The sequence below is a fragment of the Adiantum capillus-veneris genome, chromosome 11, assembly GCF_014529385.1.
Source record: "Adiantum capillus-veneris isolate H3 chromosome 11, ASM1452938v2, whole genome shotgun sequence".
Taxonomy (NCBI): Eukaryota; Viridiplantae; Streptophyta; class Polypodiopsida; order Polypodiales; family Pteridaceae; genus Adiantum; species Adiantum capillus-veneris.
In genome coordinates, this window is record NC_140941.1 from 111,210,307 (window position 1) to 111,232,716 (window position 22,410).

At 38.5% G+C, this 22,410-nt stretch overlaps 1 pseudogene; it reads left to right on the forward strand.

Moving 5' to 3' along the window:
- The first annotated feature begins 4,016 nt into the window (after positions 1-4,016).
- On the forward strand, positions 4,017-5,028 carry LOC147447824 (translationally-controlled tumor protein homolog; annotated as a pseudogene).
- The last annotated feature ends 17,382 nt before the right edge of the window (positions 5,029-22,410 follow it).

Sequence of the window (22,410 nt, forward strand, 5' to 3'; positions counted from 1 at the left end):
CGGCAAGGATGCCCCCCCCTTCTCCCTCTGGGGAAGGCCTTAAATATCTTGTGTAGTAGGTCCCTCCATAGATGATTGTCCCATCAAGCTCGGCAACACCACACCCTCCAAGTGATCTCCCAACCCTTGACATGACTGCTCAAAGCCCTTCTCGACTAATGCATGCCTACCAGGGCCTTTGCTAATAGAACTTGCACAATGAACCCTAAAGAAGTACATTTAAAACCAAAAAGTTAAAAAGAAAATTATTAGGTCCTTAAATGAAGAAACCCATTTATAAACTAAATAGAAATAATTAAAAAATATTGAGTCTAGTGAGCTTTAACGAAGGGACCAAGTTACAATGATGAAAAGATCCATTTATAATATTAAAAAATATTTAATCTTTACAAAAGCTTCCTCTTTAAACAAAGAGAACACGTGTGCTTCATCATTGGAAGGCTATGCATGCACCCTTTGCTCTACCACTCTCCTATGACCTTATGACCTTCTGCAAGCAAAAAAACCTTTCAAAGATTTTTGAATGTCTTTTTTTTTCCTTATCTACCCTAAGGCATGTTAAAACATGACAAAAACTTGTTAGAATATGGTACTTTGGGTCACCCAAAGTAGAAGCCTCCATAGGACCATCAGTCAAGAACCGTTGAATCATTCAACAAGCAATTGACTAAGGGAGGATTTGCACGCATCCATGATGGCTTACATAGGCAAGTTTGTCTTGTAGTTGATTGCATAGTTAGGGCCCTTTCATCGTCTTTCTCTCAAAGGCGGGAGTAGCCTCTAGCTTTGCTAAAATTGGAAGAGTTGAGCAATGGAAGCATTGTTGCTGATCGACACAAGGCGAGAATAAAACCCTCACATACGAATCCACCCTAAGAAAGTATGAAAAAGTGTTGGAACACTAAAGATGCCATGTAATAATTAGTTAGAGCCTAACTTACATGGATCCTTTTGCATGTGTAAAACATGTTACAAGTATACAATTTTTTAAATGCCTTGTGGGTCTTTTTGGCTTTCTAAAAGAAACCCGTAGTGTTGTGTTGGGTTATGGAGACTATCATAGTTTTTAGTGCATGATGGAGACGTACCTTTCATTTCAACATGTTTTACTTTTCTTGCATTCTATTGTTTTAGAATGGTAAAGCGAAGCTTCACCTTGCATAATTTTAGTAAATTTTACACACACATACACATATATGTTTTTTTTTTTGCATTCTATTGTTTTAGAATGCTAAAGTGAAACTTCACCTTGCATAATTCTAATAAATTCTATACACACACATAATATATTAATTAGCTCTTTTTATTTCATCTTTCATTTCACAACTTCACATGGCTTTACATTTTTTGCATTTTATAGTTTGATTCCAGTCAGTGTTAACATTCGATAAAATCTCTTTATTAAGCGGTTGTTGATTGAGTTTTTTTCTCACAAAGAAGAAAATCAAAAATATTAGCATAAATTTTGAGATTTGTAAAATTTTTGGACGATTTTCTTATATATTTTATCGGTTTTTCTTTCATTTAGCATGATTTGTAGCTAGCTAGTCTCGATTTTTTTTCAATCGGCTCAAGACTAAGCTGAGGTAATCATTTCCCAAACACTAATATCAATGTAATTCAACCTAATAATTTTATCACTTTCTTATTGTTTTTGAAAGCCATTGTGACCCTTTAAAATTGTTATTCAAGAGTCTTGTCACTACTTTTCAAATTTCAATTTTAAAATGCTAGTGCATAAGGCCTTTGGTAAAGGGTGGTATTTTGGGTGCAATTTTGGACCATTGGATAAAGATTGCTAAGAAGTAGGGTAAAAGGGCCAATAAAAACCAGCCATGTGAAGGGACCCCTAATCCCTTTACTTTATGTCCTAAATGTCCAGCCTTGGGACAGAAGCAAGACTTTGTGGCGAGGTAGTTAATTGAATGTAGTGTGAAATCATTGTCACTGAATCTATATTCAAGCCCCGCTGGCTAAATTGCCTCGTTTTACCCCCTTGGTGTGGTCCCCCATTCACGGCTACTTTTGTTATACATAACTTTTTTGCTGTCATCATGTGTCATCGTCGAAGCTTTGCTTGCAACATGATTTTTAGGGGAGGTAGGCGGTGTTGTGCTCTTTGAATTGCAACCATACTAACCGAAAATAGTGCAATGTGTCGATGACAAGTTGCCCGCCACATTAGGTGGCCCACTATTGGGTGTTTTACCCTACCACATGACCACAAACTTTCTTTTTACTATCTTTTGTAAGCCCTTGTGAGAGAGTATTGATATTTTTGTACCTCTCTCCTTAAAGAGTTACCTAAAGAGGGACATTTGAGTAATGGGTTACATACAATCTTTCTCATCCTCCTTCACCTTGTTACAACTAGTACGTGACCGTGCGTTCTTGTATCTATTTAGAAGCAAATCTAAACTTTGTGACACACTCCTCCAATGCTCGGAAAAAAAAAAAAAAACGTAGGTTTAGTGTAATTTACCTCTAACTTTTAAACTTGAAGGTGAGATTCAAATTTAGTCAATTTATCTCTAAAGTTCTCATATATAGGTTTGCAAGTTTTTGGTGAAAATTTACTTCGTGAACATAGCTCTCCTCCCTCACCTTTTCCCCAAGGAGGAAACATGTGCAAACATTCTCTATGCATCGATAAGCTAGTGCCAAATATTCTTGGATGCTTCATTATCGGATAAAATCATCTTCCAAAGCTATGATAAGGCAACTCTAGTTAACTATCAATAGTGGCATCCCGTGCACACAAATGAAGAAGATGACATTTAAAATTTCTCAAAAGACAATCCAATGAAAATTCATCCACATCTTTATCCTTGTAACCTTCTTGAAACTTAAAATAATTGTTGGTTGCTTCAAGTTGCTATATTGTTTTATTGAACAGGCTATTCTTTGATGTGCATTCATTGTTAAGGGACTTAGAGGTGATACATTTTTGGCCTGCAGAAAGCCATAATGCAAAGGTATAAAGAAGTGGAAAGTCCAATATTGGTTCCAACGGTTGGCTAGATTTGCGCCGAGCGGGTATCTTTGTGAAGACAATGCAATATAAGCCTTAAGTTGCAGACTAAAGTAGCATATGGAAAACTTCATACACAAGGGCATCAAATGCATTTGTGTATCCGATGACATGGATTTTGCACTAGATGCTTGCAGATGCCAGAGCTTTGGATCTCCCGACTATTTTTTTTGGAGAGTCTAGGTCATTGAAAATATATGCTTATATGTGGTTCCTTGGGAGGATATTTGTCGAGGTGTACGGGCATAATATTTCCAAGAATCTATTTGCACATGGGTTGTTTATCATGATTTTGCTTGGAAAAGAGAACATGAAGTATTGGCAGGAGTCCGCAATAATGATTTGGACGTGGAAATCAAGGTTTTGATCATGTTGTACCCGTGCAAAAAGCTAGCTTTTCAGCTTTCTCAAAGGAGGAGGAGCAGGATGCACATGGGTCTGCATCGGATGATGACATGGAGTGGTCTTTTGGTGAGGAAGATGAAGATTTGATGATGAGTTGGACTTCGATCTTGGCGATGATGAGGTGGTTTGGCTGCCTTGTACTTATGTTTACATAGAGAGAAAGGTTATGATTGTTTAGCTGTGTTTGAAGACAAGAGGCAAGTTGGCAATACAATCTTTCAATCCCCTACTCAATTCTGTCAATCCTTTGTCGCTTCTCAACACTATTGCTTTGATTATCGCTGCGTTGTTGCTTCCTTTGCCCGCCATGATCAGGCTACGTGTTGTGCTATGTTATGTGTTTCTCTACCATCATAGTTTAGTTTTGGATGATGAATTATTCAACATTGCAATTCCGTGGGGTTTTTTGTGATCATGCTTTGGCTAGCGTAGAGATTTTTTGTTTAGTGTTTTCCAACTGCCGTGGTTTTGTCCTGTATATGTGTATGTGGGCTTTGCTAATGTCCCTGATCAACATTGCCAACGTGTGGCTTGTCTTTTATCAAGCTTTGGATAGCATTGAGTTTTGGGCTTTGGGTATATGCGACAAGAAGTAGGCGGATTGACTTTCATCTTTTATAATTCTTGGTGGCAGCTTGCTCGTATCAAGAAAGAGGCTTTGATTACTAGATTGGTTTTTTCCACTCTGAATTGCAAGTTCCCGTGGGCGATGTCATGGTGAATCTAAAATTGAAGATTAAGGTTTAAACATTTAGATCCTTTTTTTTTTTGTAGGTGATGAGATTCCGTTTGACTCGTTTCCTTACAACGAGATCCATAATGGGATCTTATGGGACGTAGAGGGCAGGGTAAGTTGAATTTCTGGTTGTTGTTGCTACTATGTAGTGGGGTCATTGTTTTCCGTGTTCATATACCTGGATATAACTTTAATTCACAACGGATTGGAAGTGGGTTGTAAAAGGTTCTATTGATGTAGACATCGGTAAAAATCCCTTTGCTGAAGGGGGTGAAGTTGATGAGGGTTTGAACGATGAAGCCATCAAAGTTGCGGATATTGTTGATACCTTTAGGCCTCAAGCAAGTCTGCAACTAGTGTTTCCTTTGAGGTTAAGTTATTGTTGTGGTGGTGCTTCTCTGAGTCGAATAGTATGAATAATGGTTGTGTGAAGTCAATTACTAATTCAATGGTTTGGGTAAACAGGAGCAACCATCCTTTGACAAAAAATTTTCATGGCATTCATTAAGAAGTACATCAAGAACTTGAATGAGGTGATACCCAATGATCAGAAAGACGGCTTCAAGAAGAATGTTGAGGCTGATATGAAATGGCTCTTGAGAATGATGAAAGACTTGCAATTGTGAGCATATAACCTCTCACAAAATTCTTTTGGCCTCTCATATTTGATATTTTTTGGCTGCACATGTTATCTAATTTTTTTTAGAGTGTTGCTAGCTTTGTAGGTGCAAGTATGAAGGAAGATGTTTCTATTGTGTTTCCATACTTCAAGGATGGGGAAATTGATCCCACTTTTATGTAATTTGCCCACTCCTTGAAGGAAGTCAAGTGTTATCATGAAAGTGCTTGTATTTAGAGTTAAGGTATCTCCTACGGATTGAGTGTAATTAGATTCGGAACTGAATGTTTTGAAAAGGAGAAGAAAGCCACTAATTGGATTTGAGTACCAAAATTTGCATTTATAAAGGGAATATAAGCTTCTCTTTCTCTCTCTCTCTCTCTCTCTCTCTCTCTCTCTCTCTCTCTCTCTCTAGAATCAAGCCTAGATTTCATGCCTCACTAAAGATCGTTAAGGTATCTAGAATATCCTTTGTATCACCCAAGTGTTGTAGATTGGTTATCCTAGTTCCCTTTGCACTATCAAATCTTGAGTTCAAGACTCATTGGGTAGATCTTGGGATTGCTCCTACCACGTAAAAGTCTCACCTTTTAGGGATCGTTCCTTTGATCACCCCCATTCCCTCCCCCCCCCCTTCTGTGTGTGTGTGTGTTCCAATAACAATATAACATAAACACCAAAGAATCCTTTCAAATTACAAAAGACATTAGAAACTATGTCAATGAAAAGGTGGTATAATTCCCATTCATAGTACACAATAGACTTTATACACAAGTACATGAGAATCAAGAGCCTGAAGATATATAAATCCACCATATTCAAGACAAGGAACTTTGAAAACCATAGTTGAGAAGGTAACCCTTACCTGCACCCATGGAAATAACACAACTTTCAGTTGGCATTGGCACCGTATGCAGGTGATGCATGGGTATCCCACATGTTATAGATGTCACCCAACTAAATTGCTTTCAAAGATAAATAATAAGAAAGGTGAAGCTACTCATATATTCAAAGATGGTTTCATTTACAAGGGAAAAAAACATTTGGAGCCCCTTTCGTTTTGCAAGCTCTCATGAGATAAGGCCGGAGACGAGTTTTATGAGGCAATTTAGCTTCGAAGTGGGCCACATATACATGTCTCTTGACTTTACAAAGTTTGGCATTAATTGCTGCTATTTTGCGAGGGTCGGTGATAGTGCTCATACGTGCAATCAATCTATACTTTGGTCACCTGTTACTTTAAAAGATGTTAGTATGTAAGTCCTACATCTCCCTAGACGAAGTCGAAATCACATGTAAGGTAGTAGTATGAGTGCTAATCCCCTAAACATACAACATATAGATGGGATATTACACGGTTCCACATTTTTTCCAAAAGCTAGGAAAGAGAGCCACCATGGCCCATAACTTCGATGTAATAAGCAACCATTTACAACCTCATAAGTAGCTGATTTACAACCATATCTACCATCATCTACAACCTTTCATAACCAAAATCTTAACCATATTCGGCCACAATCATTCATAACTCTGTTTCACAACCAACCATTTATAACCATATTCAGCCAAGTTGAGCAATTTTACAAAGGATCTATATACACAACACTAAAATGGCATATACCATATTTGAGCAAAAATAGTAGACTCGGTACCAAACTGAGAAGCTCATCAATAGTAGAATAACGGTTGTGGAAGCTTTTAAAACATATACCAAGCCACTGTTTTTCACCCCACAAGTAGGTTAACCCTACCATATAGGGTCCTTCACCAAGTGTTAAGAAGAACTTCAATCATTATTTTTAGCTAAAAAAGAAATTCAAGGCAACATTCATCCAGTATTGCAAGAGGATACCTCCTTCCAATGCTTGTTTTGAAACATGCCTATGACAGGACTGTATATATGCATTGACAGATATCCCTACACTTGAAAGCGAATCACAAAACCAAAGCCGCAGACACCAACCGAGTGCACATCTACATGCTTATGATACATCAATAAAAAATTGAAAGCATTTCCTAAAGGCGATTAAACCAACAATGCCATAGACACAAAAGGCTCAGTAGAAGTTGCCATCCGTGTACACATTACGGTATATGCATGAGGAATATTACCATAGCAACAATTGAATCACAACACATCCAAGCAGTACGGACAATATTCCATAACAATGCCATAAGTCACCTGATATTGACTTGGAGCAGCCAACTCCACAATAGCCTGCTTATGTTGCCTTTTGCCATATAGCCGACTACTTAATGCTACACCCTATGCAGGTAAAACCCTTACAATCCCAATGTACACAAGAACACACACGCACCTCAGACACAAAAAATACCAATGCTAAGTGAGCATGGAAGCTCACCTTTATAGGGTTTGGAGCTAATGGCCATATTCCTTTACACCAGCATGGCGGGCCCAGCTTCAAGAGGGAGAAGATACAGCAGTGTCACCTTGTACAGAGGACACATTTCTTCACAATAGTAAGGTAGGCCCAGCTTCAATAGGGAGAAGATACAACATCGCCATTTTGTACACACACACAGAGAGAGAGAGAGAGAGAGAGAGAGAGAGAGAGAGAGAGAGAGAGAGAGAGAGAGAGAGAGAGAGAGCACTTAGAGAGTGTTGTAGTGTAGACCCGCCAGGAGGGGAGCCACAGTGATATTACGCAGAAGAGGACAAAATTCAGAGACAGGCAGCCGCCCCATCTCATAACCCTATTTCATTACTAAGGGTTAGGTGCCATTAAGGTACCACCTACTAAAAAACTCACCTAGTGAATTCAAGTCAGTTATTCACCCAAGGTTCCCTAGGCCAACAGTCCCCAATTGATAATACCAAGGAGATAGCACATGCCATACCTAGCAATATGTGTGTGTGTGTGTGTGTTGTGTCTTTGATTGAAACCCACAAACAACCCCTTAAACTTTCACTCATTCCACATAGCTTGCCACATTGTTCTTAAGAGAAAATACATAAACAACTAATTGAGCACTTCTTTTACATAGTCCATTTTGTGTATCACAATCAAAGATACTATCCTTCCCTTTTGATAGATTATAGTCGACATAAGTGTCATTTAAGTCAAAGCAAATATGCCCAAATCATTTAATTCTCTTAAAGCCTTCATTTTCCCTCTTTTTACTTGACACTAGGGCCCATCATATTACAATCAAAATTATCAAGTAAAGTAAAATTTGGATAGCTTTCATGACATTTCCAACATTTCTCTCAAAAAACAACAAACTAAACTTCTAAGTTTGGCCAATTTGGTCAACAAGTAACTTCTCCATGTTTACCACTGAAACAAATTGATCTATTAGTTACCTTTTGCCATGTATCTATTACTCCCTTTATAATATACCCTCTCTACAACCTTTCAAAATATTTGCTATGACAAAATAGATCCTACAAACGCAACTCTCATCTACTTTTACATTACATTTCCTTAGCAGGCCACTGTGATTCTTCACCTTGTTTTGCTTTTAGCATGGCCCAATTGTTTAGGATCTATAGATAGGATATATAACCCTAGTATATGTCGTGTATAATTTATGAGGATTTGTAGACTTGCATATCACCAATCAAAATTTCTTAGATTTTGTTGTTTGATTAGCCAAAAAATGGCTTTGCTATTGTCAGAAGTTGATTCATGAGTTCCTCTCTCTCTCTCTCTCTCTCTCTCTCTCTCTCTCTCTCCCCAAAAGGGGATCTTCACATACTACATTGTCCTTTAGAAGGAAGAGAAAAAGCTATATAAAGTGCCATTGAGAATTTTTTCTCACAATACTTTGAAGTAATTGGCCCTGAAGATGTTTTTTCACATAACTCTTTGTTCATGTATGTGTTGTGCTAGGTAGTGGACATATTTGATACACCATGCTTGTATGCATTGTGGGGGGTTTTGTTAATGGCATGGATAGGCTCTCTTGCCTTTTTTCTCTACCTATCATTGTTTAAAAAAGAAAGATATTCTTTCTCTCTCCCAATCTTTTTGTATTGACAAAATTAAAAGAGTGTTTCCATAATTGTTATGTAATTGTAACTTGAACTTACACACAATGCAACCCCAAGTCATTACTACAATGCAACTCATTATAACGTGAAGCTACACACAATGCAGCCCCAAGTCATTACTACACTTAAAATTTGTTGAATCATATCAACATAACCTAACATAATGCTCACAACTCTTTGCATTGCTATGCTAGCCCACTCACTATTTCCAAGATCCATTATGATGGCATCTAAACTGTTTCAAAATTGTATGTTTAAGAGTCCAAAAAACTACACCTTCATCCACTAATGTAGCTAGGTGAACATGAGAATAAGAGTCAAGGAAAGTAAGCATCGATGAGTTTCAACCATCCAACACTCTCATTGAGTCTCCACTCTCTCTTTTTATCTCTCTAAGAGTGTGTGTGTGTGTGTGTGTGTGTGATAGCGTGTGTGTGTGTGTGTGTGTGTGTGTGTGAGAGAGAGAGAGAGAGAGAGAGAGAGAGAGAGAGAGAGGCAAGGGAGTACAAACTTGTAGAGCTTGTGTAATGAGAGATAGTGTAACTTGGTAGGTGGAACCAAACCTAATCAAATTTCACAAAATATAGGCTGAATGTGCTTGCAAGAAGGAAATTGGAGCCATCCCATCATTATCTCATCACCCCAACACACTAAAATAAAGTAGTAGATCCATGACTTTGGAGCAGGAATTTCATACCAAGAAGTCATTATTTTAAACTGATATCCCACCCTTCATCATCATCTCCATATTCTTACTAATTCTTTGATGATGAATGATGATCTAAGGGAGTGGCATTGAATCGTGATAGCCTTAATCATACTATCATGATGGCTAAAGATTTCAAACATCAAATTTAATAGTGAAGTTATGACAACTTATAACAATCCAAATTACCACATTGCCATCAATTACTAAAGCATGTTAATCTCTGAGAGATGAACTACTGAAATTACCTTTAAATACTTGAGCCTATCTTCTCATCCACACTTAGCACTTGAGTAGTGATCCAACTTAGCCCCCACTCCCTTCAATATGAGAGATAGTATGGGGGCATTTGGAAAGTGTTCTCCATTGTTGCACACTATGGCCCTTGCAAGTTCAGTAGTCTTAGCTTCATACACTACTTGAGTTCTCGAATTTTATCACGTTAAAATTTGCTTTCCTCACATTTTTGTCCTCCCCAGCTACTTTATGGATGCTCAATTGTCACCCTCATCTAGATAATCCTCAAGCATCAAGAGTCATTAATCAACTTAGCATAAAGCATTTTACATGTTTTATTTGGTCCCATAGGTCACGTTATAAGCTTTGATGACAATAATAATCTCTCTCTCTCTAAATTACACATAAGGGGTGATCAGGAAAATCCCATAGGGATGCCAAGGCTTTGGTTAAAGCATTGGCCTCCAAAGAATATAGTGTAGTTGTTGAGAACCCAAGAAATGTTACTAAATAGTTTTTCCTTATTGAAGTGCAAGGGGTGGGAAGAGTGGGTTTTTAAATCCATCTTGGTTTATTAGAGATAGAAACCTAGAAGAAACCTTTCTTCCTAGCATGTTTAAATACTAACCCAATCATTTGTAGTAGAATATTCTTTAGCCCTATCTCTCCATCCAGAGGTATATTCTCATAGCATTGAGTGATATCTCTTGTGAAGACATGGAATATATGTTTGGGCAGGTTAAGAGTGACTTTAGCAGAGTTTTTTACTAGCCAAAAGAGGCTATAGTGTATTTGGAGGAAGTTATAACAAATTTTTTGTTTAGTTGCCCAAACAAATTCAAATTCTAAGAGTACAAGGTCAAGGCAAAGGGTGATATCTTAGGTAATGTCAGTAAAAATACCATTCGAAGCATATGATACCCATCTAAATTTATGCTTATGATGTTTATATGTGGGAAAAAGCATTGGAAGCTTGGTAGCCTGAAGATAATAACTAAGATTTAAAAGATTCTTAGAGATCTTATCACAATAACCAAACTAGAAGACAGGTTTAACGGTGTGAATTCATTCCCAGATAATCGAGAGTGAGCTGCTTTCCAAGCTAGTCTTTTGCACATAAGAGTAGGACAGTTGGAGATTTTATCCGGCCCTACTATAAACCAATCTTGTGAAAGATTCTAAAATTCAACTCCGAAATGTGGTGTGATCCAGGAACTCTCAATAGACAACCATTTGTATGGTATGAGAGAGATTTTTTGAAAAAAACATTGTTCAACTAATTTAGCTAAGTCCAGTAGGATTGTCTTCTCCAGTCGAAGAGTACTGACAAGGGCAGTTAGGCAGCCAAGTGAAGCTGATAGAGCAAGATGTGGGTTTCTTGGAAAATTGGGGATGCGATTCAATCCTTTTGCTAAAAAAAAATTGGATTGCGGTATCCTTAACTAAATTAAGATCACAAGTGTAGACATGCTTGCCATAATATCAAAAACTTCACAAAAAGTGTCATATTTATCACAAGCACACTCCGGAATAGTGTTGTGTCGTAAAAAAAGATTACTATAGATAAGATTTTTGATAGGTTGTTGATACTTTCAACCAATGAGCACATTATCAAGCATTTCATGATTGCCAAAAAGTAAGTCAAAGCACTCACAAAATACTGTTTTTGGGTGAACGCAATCCAGAAGTTCACTTTGGAAAAGACAATGTATGTAGATAAACTCCTTGGAAGAGGTCTTTCTAGTAAGATGCATCCTTCCACACGAGCCAAAAGCAACCTGCACAGTATCAATGATCATAAGCCAAGGAGGTGCCGATGGGAGTGTTTCTTCCTCTTCCCCTAGTAAAGCTACAAGATTTTCCTCAGTTAAAATTGGAGGAAGAACTTGGTGTCAAAAAAGATGTGAATGAATTATGGGGGTCGTTAAAGAGTTAGGTCTTTTCAGCGAGGGGGAGTTATCATCTTCAATACAAGGCTTAAGTATATTGGTGACTATCTTAACACCTTTATAGTTGGCATAAGTGGTCAAATAAATCCCTGGTTCATCAAATTTGAGTTCTTTAGGAATATCTAGCATAAGCCCATGAAAAATATTAAAAGAAATTTGAGCAATCATTGGCTTGTCCTCCTAACCAAGAGCAGATAAGGGTTAAATGAAAGTCCATCGGTTTCTCGGGGAAAAGTTGGTCAAGATGGTTGAGGATATACCAGATAGCATGGTCAAACCACATAATGCTAGATTTACATGAGGCTTTGGGGTCAAGAAACTTGCAGGCACATTTTACGTATGGCTGAAATACATTCCAGATTGATTCAGTGTAGAAGTCTGAATAAATGAAATTCCACCAGTTTCTCGGGGAAAAGTTGGTCAAGATGGTTGAGGATATACCAGATAGCATGGTCAAACCACATAATTCTAGATTCACATGAGGCTTTGGGGTCAACAAACTTGCAGGCACATTTTACATATGGCCGAAATACATTCTAAATGCTCTTCTAATACAGTCCTGTATTAGAAGAGCATTTACAATGGTCAATGAAGTTAAGGTCGAAGGGGGCTTTTATCAGTTCCCCTTTGTCAAGGATTTGTCCTCCTTTCAGAATCTTGAGTTTGCAATCCTCAACTGTGGAGGCAGGTAGCCAAATATACCCAAGTTTCATTAAGAATTGGTGCCAGAAAGGCGTTATTAGGTAAAACCTAGAGCTGATGATTCACACCAAAAGACTCAGTTTCAATTTGTCTAATAGGTAATAAGGGAAAAACTTTGGATGCTTTGGGTACCATTTCCAAAAGATTAGAGTCACTAAGAGAGCAAAGATTGTTTTGAAACTCCTTGACAGCTTCAAGTGCAACACTATCTCTGCAAAAGATGGTGACCTGCTTGAGGGATAGTTGGAGTAGCAGGGGTAATGATAAAAGATGGATTGAGGCCACATTTTTTTTTTGAGAAAGTTAGATAGCTTAGCTCCAAAAGAAGAGAACATGGCTATCTCTTGTTGGTATTGTAAAGAAAGTATATAGCCGGGCTATTTAATGGCAAATCATACAAACCCCATCTTTAAAGTCCTTGTCCACGGTAGCCAATATCTTGACCTAGTCATTAAAAGAAAGCATGTGTAAGATAGATAGCTTTTTATCTGTGGCTAAGGTCAAATCATAAATTATTTGAGAAGCATCCAGACTGCAAACACATCTGAGGACAAGAGAGGTTGCCACAGAGAGGGCTCAAAGGTTAATTCCAAGCCTTGCAAAAGAGCCAGGGTCTGTAACAGACAAAATTGTTACTTGTTACCCTAAGCAACGGATTACTTACGATAAGAAGTAACAATGCTTTTGGTAGAAAAGGTCTAGTCCTAATAGCCAAGGCTTTTTTTGGAGAATGGTCCTTTAGGTAAAACCTAATTTGTTCTAAAATCCTTGTATGCATTCTTGAGTCGTGGATGACTCTCATGTGAGCAGTTAGTTTATCATGTTTATGATCCTGAAAGTTAATAAAAAGTTATGATTAGTATTGTAGGTTTGACCTGCAACGCTTACACTGACAAAGTCAGAGACTGTGTCATAAAATATAATATCTAACTTTACCAAATGATTTTCTCATATTAAACTGATCATTTAATATGGGAAGATAAAAGGGGAACAAGAGTTAGGATATAGTTATGTGCTTCTAAACCTATCTCAACAAAGGACCATAAGGAGAAATGATTGCATCTCAATAGGGGTCCAAAAGGAGACGGTCTACCAAAGAGTAATGTGCAATAAGTGTTTCTAGATTTACCTCAGCAAGGAACCAAGAGGAGAGATGGTTACATCTCAATAGGGGTCTAAAAGGAGGTAGTCTATCAAAGAGCAACGTGCATCTAATGGAGCTTAAAAGACATTAGGGTAAGCTTCATTAAAGACCTCCAATACTTAGTGTTAAAAAGTCCTTTGACCTTAGGCCACCTAGGGCTGACCTTGAGGTGGGAATCCTACCTAAGCATGAGGTGCTTGTCGGCTTGCTAACTAAAGTGCTTAAAGTATTTGTGGGAACCTTGCCCAAAGCTTGAGGTGATTTTTATGCTTAAAGGGACTAAGGTTCTTGAAGTGTTCAATTCAAAGATAAACTCTCAAGAGGCATAAACGGTTTCCATGCTTGATTGACTAAGTGCTTGAAGTATTCAATCCAAGCCAAATGACTAAGTAGTATAAAAGACACATGGCAAAATTCTCCACATGTGGCCCTCAGGATGTGCTTGAATCTTATTGGATAGGCTTTAAAGGGGTCCAATGAGAGTTTAGATGCATAAAAATAAATAATTAAGTTCTTTATCTCAAAGAAGAAAAAGAGGACACATGTCCCAAATGATATAATTAATCATTACTAGAGAGAGAGAGAGAGAGAGAGAGAGAGAGAGAGAGGTGTGGACCAAGCATGAGAGGGGGGTATACTCTCCCACACACACACACACACACACACACACACACACACACACACACACACACACACACATTCTCTCATTGTGTGGAGTGCAAAGTGCAAGAGCTCCATCTCCTTCTCCAAGCTTGTTGAGAAGTAGAGAGCCTACACCAACACTCTTGGCTATGGAGTGCAAATCCAACCAAGAGCCATGTTTTAATGCTTAAGCTTGCCATCTTCTTCATCTTCATTACTATGCTATTATTCTATGCTAAGCAAGAAGAGTGAAGATAAGCGAGAAACTATTTCTTTCGCTTATAAATGATTCTTCTTGCTCTTCCCTACCCTCATTCCCCGCTAGCTCTCTCCACCTTTGAAGGTGTTTGAGGCCCTGGGACTGAGGCTTGGGATAGTTAATGCTTTTTTCAAATTTTATGTTATGCTTGTGATGCATGAATCTTTTGCATCACCTAGGTCACAAGGAACACAAATATTGTATTGTATCAAGTCTCTCTTGATGGGACAATCTATAATACAAACGCCTTTTGGAGGGGGGGCATGCTTCAAGTAAATCCAGTCCTCAATTGTTGTCATTTTCTCTACTACTCTCTCTCTTGCAAAAGTATTGTTCATGCCAAGTTAATTAAGTACCATGTTTATGTTGCTACCATCAATTAAGTTCACCCTCTATGTTTTCAAAGTAATTTAACAAAAATGCTCACTCTAATTCTCTTAATTCCGCTATTCTTAAAGTTCATAGACCATCTCCATTACATTGGTATCAGAGCATTTGGTTTCTCTTTTCTTGCTTAAGAAGAGAGGTCCTTAAGTAGCCTATTAATGGTTGATTTTGTTAATTATATTAGGGTAAGTGGGACTGAGATCTATTATAGGTTTTGTTGAGCCCACTATGTGGGATATGTGCACACCTCAGGAGCTTTAGTCTTAATAATGGGGTCTTTTTAGACTTTCCTACAGATTTAACATTATTGAGCCATAAGAAGTCCAAAAGGAGCTATCCCTCGGCAATTCTGCTATGTTAGACCCACCACACTACTCTCTATAATTAACTAATTTGAGTCGTGGGTGTAGATACTTAAGTGCTTATTTTCAAAGGCTAAGAGGAGTAGCAACTAAGGTTTTGAATTCCAAGGAATACACTAAGTAAACACATAAGTATAATTAGCATGGCTCACAATAACTAAGAGAGTAGAATGAACATTGATAACTTTGATTTTGCACATGAAGGTGCTAATGATGATGCCTCCATGTTTATCAATTATCTTGTTACTAGGTTGCATCAAGCTATGGGCAACCCTACTATGCAAGCCGGAGCTACTCAATAACTTCGTGCTTATGGGATTTCCCTTCCTCTCCAAGAGGAGAGAGAGCTTAGGAGGTCTCTTGAGGAGACTCCCAAAAGAAGACTCTCTCCCATAAGAGAGGAGGAATCCAAAGAACGAGAAAGAGTGAATCCCTAAGTTCCTCCAAAGATGTGGCTCCATGAAGACGGCAGTCTAGGCTATCACCAACTCCTCCCAAGAGGAAACGGTCAACCCATCGTCCTTCTCCTCATCACTCCAAAAGGGAAGAGAGGAAACAAAGGAAAAAAAGATGCAAGAAAGAGGTCACCCTCTTCTCCTTCTTCTTCACCTTCCCTCTTCCGATGAAAGCTATGGCTATTCTCCTAGAGAATACAAGAGGGGAGGGCATCGCAAATCATACCCTGCATGGCCAAGATCGCAAAAGCTCAAGAAGTTCAAAGAGGGAGGAAAGAGTATCTCTTTTCTCACATATGATGGCACCTTTGGTGCCACAGACAAAGTATTGGCTTTCATCAGACAATTTGATGCGGCCTTTGGAGACGAGGGCTTCACGGAGTCCTCCAAGATACACCATGTAGCTATGCACTTCCAAAAATTGGCTCGTCAATGGTGGGCTAGTCTTTGTGGCAACAGCGAAGCCCCAAAGACATGGAAAACTCTATGAGTTCCCATCATGAATCAATTCCTTGCAAGCAATGCAAAGGAGAAAGTACTTACTGAATGGCGCAAAGTTTAAAGCTTCTCTCACATGAATCTATTCACAAATATGTGGACAAGTTTTGGGATTTACATTTTAAAGCTACAATCTTTCAAAGAATAGACTTCACCAAACAAAAGCAACAATTTTGTGCCAGATTATGGCCGAGCATGTCAACTCATGGAAACCAATGATCGAAATGAAGTTAAAGGGAAGATCAATGCTCAAAACTCTTCCCAAGGCAACAACAACAACAACATGGAAACCAAGGATCGAAATGAAGTTAAAGGGAAGAGCAATGCTCAAAACTCTTCCCAAGGCAACAACAACAACAACAACAACAACAATGAGTCCAAGGAGAAGGGAGTTTATGAAGGAGCTTACAAAGGTAAAAATAAGCTCTCTCCCGAAGAATTAGAGACCTTTCATAAAGACCATAAATGCCTTAAGTGTGGAGAGCAAGGACATGGTTATCGTTCTTGCCCCAAAAGAATGTACGCAATAACACTCCTAGAGCTTCCATGTTTGAAGCTCCAAAAGAGGATACTCATTGCAAAATCTCATCCCTCTCCTATGCTTGGGGAAAAGTAAGGGAGCACAATGTCCTTATTCTCTCTTTAACATTGGCTCTACTCACAACTTCATATCAATGGAGTTGGCCACTAAGTTGGGCATATAATTTTTTGAGATGGGACATACTGTAACTACCGATGCAGCTTTCAAAGAACAGCAAGCCTCCGTTACTCCCTTGATTGGGAAGTTGAGGCTTCATGTCCAAATCTACATCGACAAAGAAGACTTTTTTATCTCTCCTCTCCAACATGAGGATGTTATCCTAGGGGCACCATGGTTCAACTGCATGGCTGCCAACATGAAGTTCCATGAAAGGAGAATCTACTTCACTTACAGGGAAACGAACATGTACATAGATGCTAATGAGTCAGGGAACACCATATCCCTGGTAATACGCTTGCTTTTGATAAGTCAATGAAAAGCTCTATTTTTGCGTATATGATTTTTGTTAGAGAATCTGTAAATGATTCTAATGTTTTCACAAGTAGCAAAAAGGGAATCAAGAGGAATAGAATTGTCTAATTTTCCAAATGGATTCCAAGATGTTTTCATTGATGAAATCTCTAGTGAGCTACCTCCAAAATGAGGGGATGATGACCATGCAATAGATCATTTATTAGGAAGTTCACTGCCTATTGAACCTCCTTATTGAGTTTCACAAGCTCAACAAGGAGAGATCATGAGGCAAGTGCATGAATTGGTGGAAAAAGGGATGGTGAGGCCTATCTCCTCTCTATTCTATTCACCAGTACTTTTAGTGCAAAAGAAAGATGGCACATATCACATGTGGGTCGACTATAGAGCACTAAATAGAATCACTATTTAAAAAAAAGATTTCCCGTGCCGCGGGTAGAATATCTATTTGATAAGTTACAAGTTTTGGCCTAGAAAATGCTCCAGCCGCATTCAAACTCACGATGGATAAAAATATTCAGGCCACTCAAATTCTCTTGAGGAGTACAAGTGACACCTCCAGTAATCTTTCAAGTTGTGAGAGAGAATAAGCTTTTCATTAATCAAAAGAAAAGTGAATTTTTTTCTACAAGAGATTCAATATTTAGGTCACATTATCTTTCAAGATGGTATCTGTATGGATCCATCAAAGCTGGATAATAAAAGCATGGCCTAATCCAAGGAATCTACATGAGCTAAGAAGATTTATTGGTATGTGTGCATATTATAGATGCTTCATTGCAAAATTTTCTCAAATAGCAAGACCATTACATGACTTAAAAAAGAAGAACGTTAAATATTGTCATAAAATCTAATATCTAACCAACCCAAATGATTTCTCATATTAAACTGATCACTTAATGTGGGAGAATAAATGGAAACAAGGGTTAAGATATAGATGTGCTTATAGATCTATTTCAACACGGGGCCAATGGTAAAGGGGCCCATATGAGAAAAGGTTTATTCAAGAGCAAGGTTAACCAATGGATCAAAAGACCTTAGGGTTGTCTTCATTAAAGCCTCCAAAGGTAAGTATAAAAGCCTTAAGACATAGTCTTTAATTTTTACTCTTTAGTCACTAAGGTCGAAGCAGGCAAGGGGGCAGCTTGCTTAAGCTAGGGCTGTGCTTAACCAGGGGGCCTGCCTGCTTACCAAGATCAAATATCTTGCTACAAAGAGGGGGGCGAGCCCTACAAAGGAGGGATGTGTGTAGTAAGTATGCACCTCACTAAGGACCCATACTCTTATGAAAGGAATGGGGCCACACGTCAAGTGTAGAGGCACATTATTCAAGCAGCCAAGGGGGCATCTTGCTTAAGCAAGGGTTGTGCTTAAGCATGGGGGGTACTAGCTTAACCCCACAAGAGGGAAAGAAGGACACTTGTCAAGAGACTACACGTCTTGTCCCAAAGGGAGCCAAGCTCTCATTGGCTAGAGGGCTACATGGCCCAATAAGCTTCAAGGAAAGCCTAGGGAACGGGATCGACCTACCTACCTCTCTCTCTCTCTCTCTCTCTCTCTCTCTCTCTCTCATTTGAGCATCCCACGAGCTCTCTCACTCTCATTCTTCCTTTCACACACTCTTGTGAAGCAATAACTCCATCTCCTTCTCCAAGCTTGAGAAGTTGAGTACCTACTACCACAAGCTCTTGGCTATGGATGCAAATCCACACAAGAGAATGCTTATTCTTGCTGATCAATCTCTCTAATCTGCATTATCACTATGCTAAGCTATGATACAAGAGCTATGAAGGATTATGTGCAAGGGGTTATTGCTTTCTCGTAGAGCTACTTCTACTTCTCTCTTCTTCCTCACTCCTTGCCAGCTCTCCTCACCTTTCATGGTGTTTGAGGTCTTGGGATTGAGGCTGGGCATTTTCCAAGTTCATGCTAATCATGTTTATTGTTGTTACCATGATAATAACAAACAGTTGTATTGTAAACAAGTCTTTGATCATGGAAGAATCTATAATGCAAATGCCTATTGGAGGGGGGACCGGGTACAACTAATCCGGTCCTCTATTGGTGTCAATTTCTCTAAAACGCCCACTCTCTTTTACAAGTATTGCTCATGCCATGTTAATGAAGTAATCTGTTACTGTTTCTCTCTCTATCCAAGCACTTTCCTTCTCACTATAAATATATACTCAAAAGAATGATGAAGGAAATGCTCAATATGATATTCACTTTCCGCTCCAACTCAAGTTGCAAGGCTAATTCCATTACATTGGTATCAGAGCATTTGGTTTCTCTTTTCTTGATTAATAAGAGAGGTCCTTAAGTAGCCTATAAATGGTTGATGTTGTTAATTATATTAGGGTAAGTGGAACTGGGATCTATTATCGGTTTGTTGAGCCCACTATGTGGGGTATGGTGCACACCTCGGGAGCTTTGTACTTAATAATGGAGCCATAAGAAGTCCAAAAGGAGCTAGCTATCGGCAACTCTGCTATGTTAGACCTACTCCTCTACTCTCTATAATTAACCACTTCGAGCCGTAGGTGTAGATACTGATAGCCGTTTTTCGGCTTTCCATAATTGCCATAGTAAGCTACCTCACCCAATCAAATCACTCAAACATTTTGGTTATCCCTACCATTTCATTGTACATAGGCGTGTGTGAGTTAGGGACTTTTTCCATATTTTCTTAAAACCCTCAGCTAGCTAGTCACTGGGCTAGTTGAGCCAAAAAAATAAATAAAATAAAAAAATATTATGGCCCATTTGTGTATAAATATTTCATTGTATGTAGGGTCTAAACAAAAGGATTTCTCATAATTATTTTGGTATTTATTTAAATATTTCTACCTATGGTGTGTTATTTATGCTATGTACATTGACTCACCATTACCATATTTTTTCTTACCAATTTGTATACTCTTTATTCCATATAAAAATAATTTCATGCAAGCTTCTCTTATTTTTGGTGTAACTCCATCCCAACAAAAATCCAAAAAACTAGTCTATTTATGTGTATATTTTTTCACTATTGTCATTTTTTCCTTCCTACATCTATTCTCTATTACTCTCATAAATTAGACCACCAAAAATATTCATCTTTTTATGGTAGACTTATAATGAGAGACATTTATTTTGACCCCTTTAAATTTTTTCCACCTATATTATTTATATTTGACATGTACATATTTTTTTAGACCCCTCAATATTTGATTTTCTTAGTTGTACTATTCACTTATATCATGATCTCAATAATATCTTCAATTATAGACCTACCAAATAAGGTCAAGGGTATGTGGCATGTATGCATGCACCATGGGGGTCTCACTCTTGGAGGTATTCAAAAGAATCTCCCAAAGAAGGACCTCACAAGGACTTTGTGCAGTGGAAAAACACAATCGGTTTTGCTGAATTTTTAAAGATCACATGCTCCCCAAATTTGAAAAGGTGATACAAACAAAAGTTGTAGCTCGTGGGCTGAAATTTAACCTCAAATTTTTTCATATTTTTTTGAGCTACGAGCTGTGAGCTATGATTTTATTGGTGGATCCCAGTTTGCCCATGCTATGCAGCCACACTCCCTCTTTCACTTTATCATTTTCCTCTTTCACACACACTTCTCCACTCATCATCCCTACCTCTCTCAGCACTCCTCTCTGCACCCTACTCACCTTCTTCTCAACCTTGAAGAATAAGAGAAACCATGGTGAACTCATGTCTCCTACACACACTTCCATTCCAAAATTGACCACCTAGTCTCATTTTTCATCATCCATATTACCCATATCTATCAAAAAAACCACAAAATTCAGCCTCTTCTCTTGAAAGACAGCATCATGGTGATTGATTACTCATGTTCACTTACCTTGGCTTCCAAGGAAGGTCAAGAGTGGAGAAAAAATGTACCGTCAAAGCTAGTGGACCGTCAACAAGTGTCAAAATTGACTCTATTCAAGACACTTGGAGCATCAACATTGTAAGAAATCCATGTTTTCTTACCTATTAAGAGTTTTTTCTTCCTTATTTGTATCCTACATGGATACTCCCATTGTAAATATCCAATTCCATTTGTAAATTAATAAAAATACTAACTCTACTAATTTACAAACACTAACCTACTATAAAAAGTCCTATCACCTCCACTTCTCTCCTCTCTCTCTCTTCTTCATCTATCCCCACCAACTTCTTGATAATTCCAAGCAAAAGAAAATAGATAAGTGCTGAAAATCTAACCCAACCATGGTTAGAGGAGTAACCCTAGCCCTCAAAATTGTTATAAAAGGAGAGTGTAGCTAGCACAAAAAGGGGGGAGCCATAAGCAAGAGCACTATGCTATAGCTTGAGAAGCCAAGCTCAACCTCTCTAGAAGGAGCTCTTGTGTGGAATTTCATTGTCTTATGCATATGCATGTGTTGTATTAGGGGTGATTAGCAAGGGAACTCTATGCCATTGTAAGAGAGAGTGATCATTCAATTGAGAGTAGGAAATCTATCATTTCTCCTACTAGTGTAAGCCCAACATTTGTTGAATCAAGGAGGGTGGATTTGGAGTAAGCTTGGATACTTTGTCTCTCTTCCAACGTGAAGTAATGGACAACAATGATGTGTAAGTGTCTTGGTGTTTTTTTTAAGTTCTTGATAGCTTGTCTCTGGGTGTTGTCATCAATTTAGCCATAAATCCCACATACTGTAAGAGGGCGACAGGGTGGAGAGGACTCCCCTCGCCTTAAGACAGTGATTGGGATGGCTTTTCTTGTGATGTTTTGTGGTGTAATTTACTCAAGCTATGTTGAACAAATACTAATCTCACTTTCATTGGTCATGACAGATTTGTAAGAAGGTATTAGTGCAACAAGCACCCCCTCCCCCTTCCCTCTTTTTCTTACATATATAATTGTGTTTGCTTGATCACTGTCGAACATTTCAAAGCAGCCCGAGCACTCTCTCTCTCTCTCTCTCTCTCTCTCTCTCTCTCTTTACGCGTCCTAGTTCGCATCCAAAACTAGGTGGTGCCCCAAATTTGTGTAGGGTTAGGTTGCAGGTTTTTGTGTGTGTTGTTTTTTTCCAACCCCAACCGAATTGAGCAGCATGGGATCCTAGAAGAGTGCTTAGAGGCCGCTCTTCTTGTTGCCCGCCCCAGACCGCCTCAAATTGGTGCCCCCACTGAGGACGGTTTGTGTATGTTTTATGTAGGATCAACCTTTAGCATGATCAAGTAGCTTGCATGAATCACGAGAATTTGTATGATCCCTTCA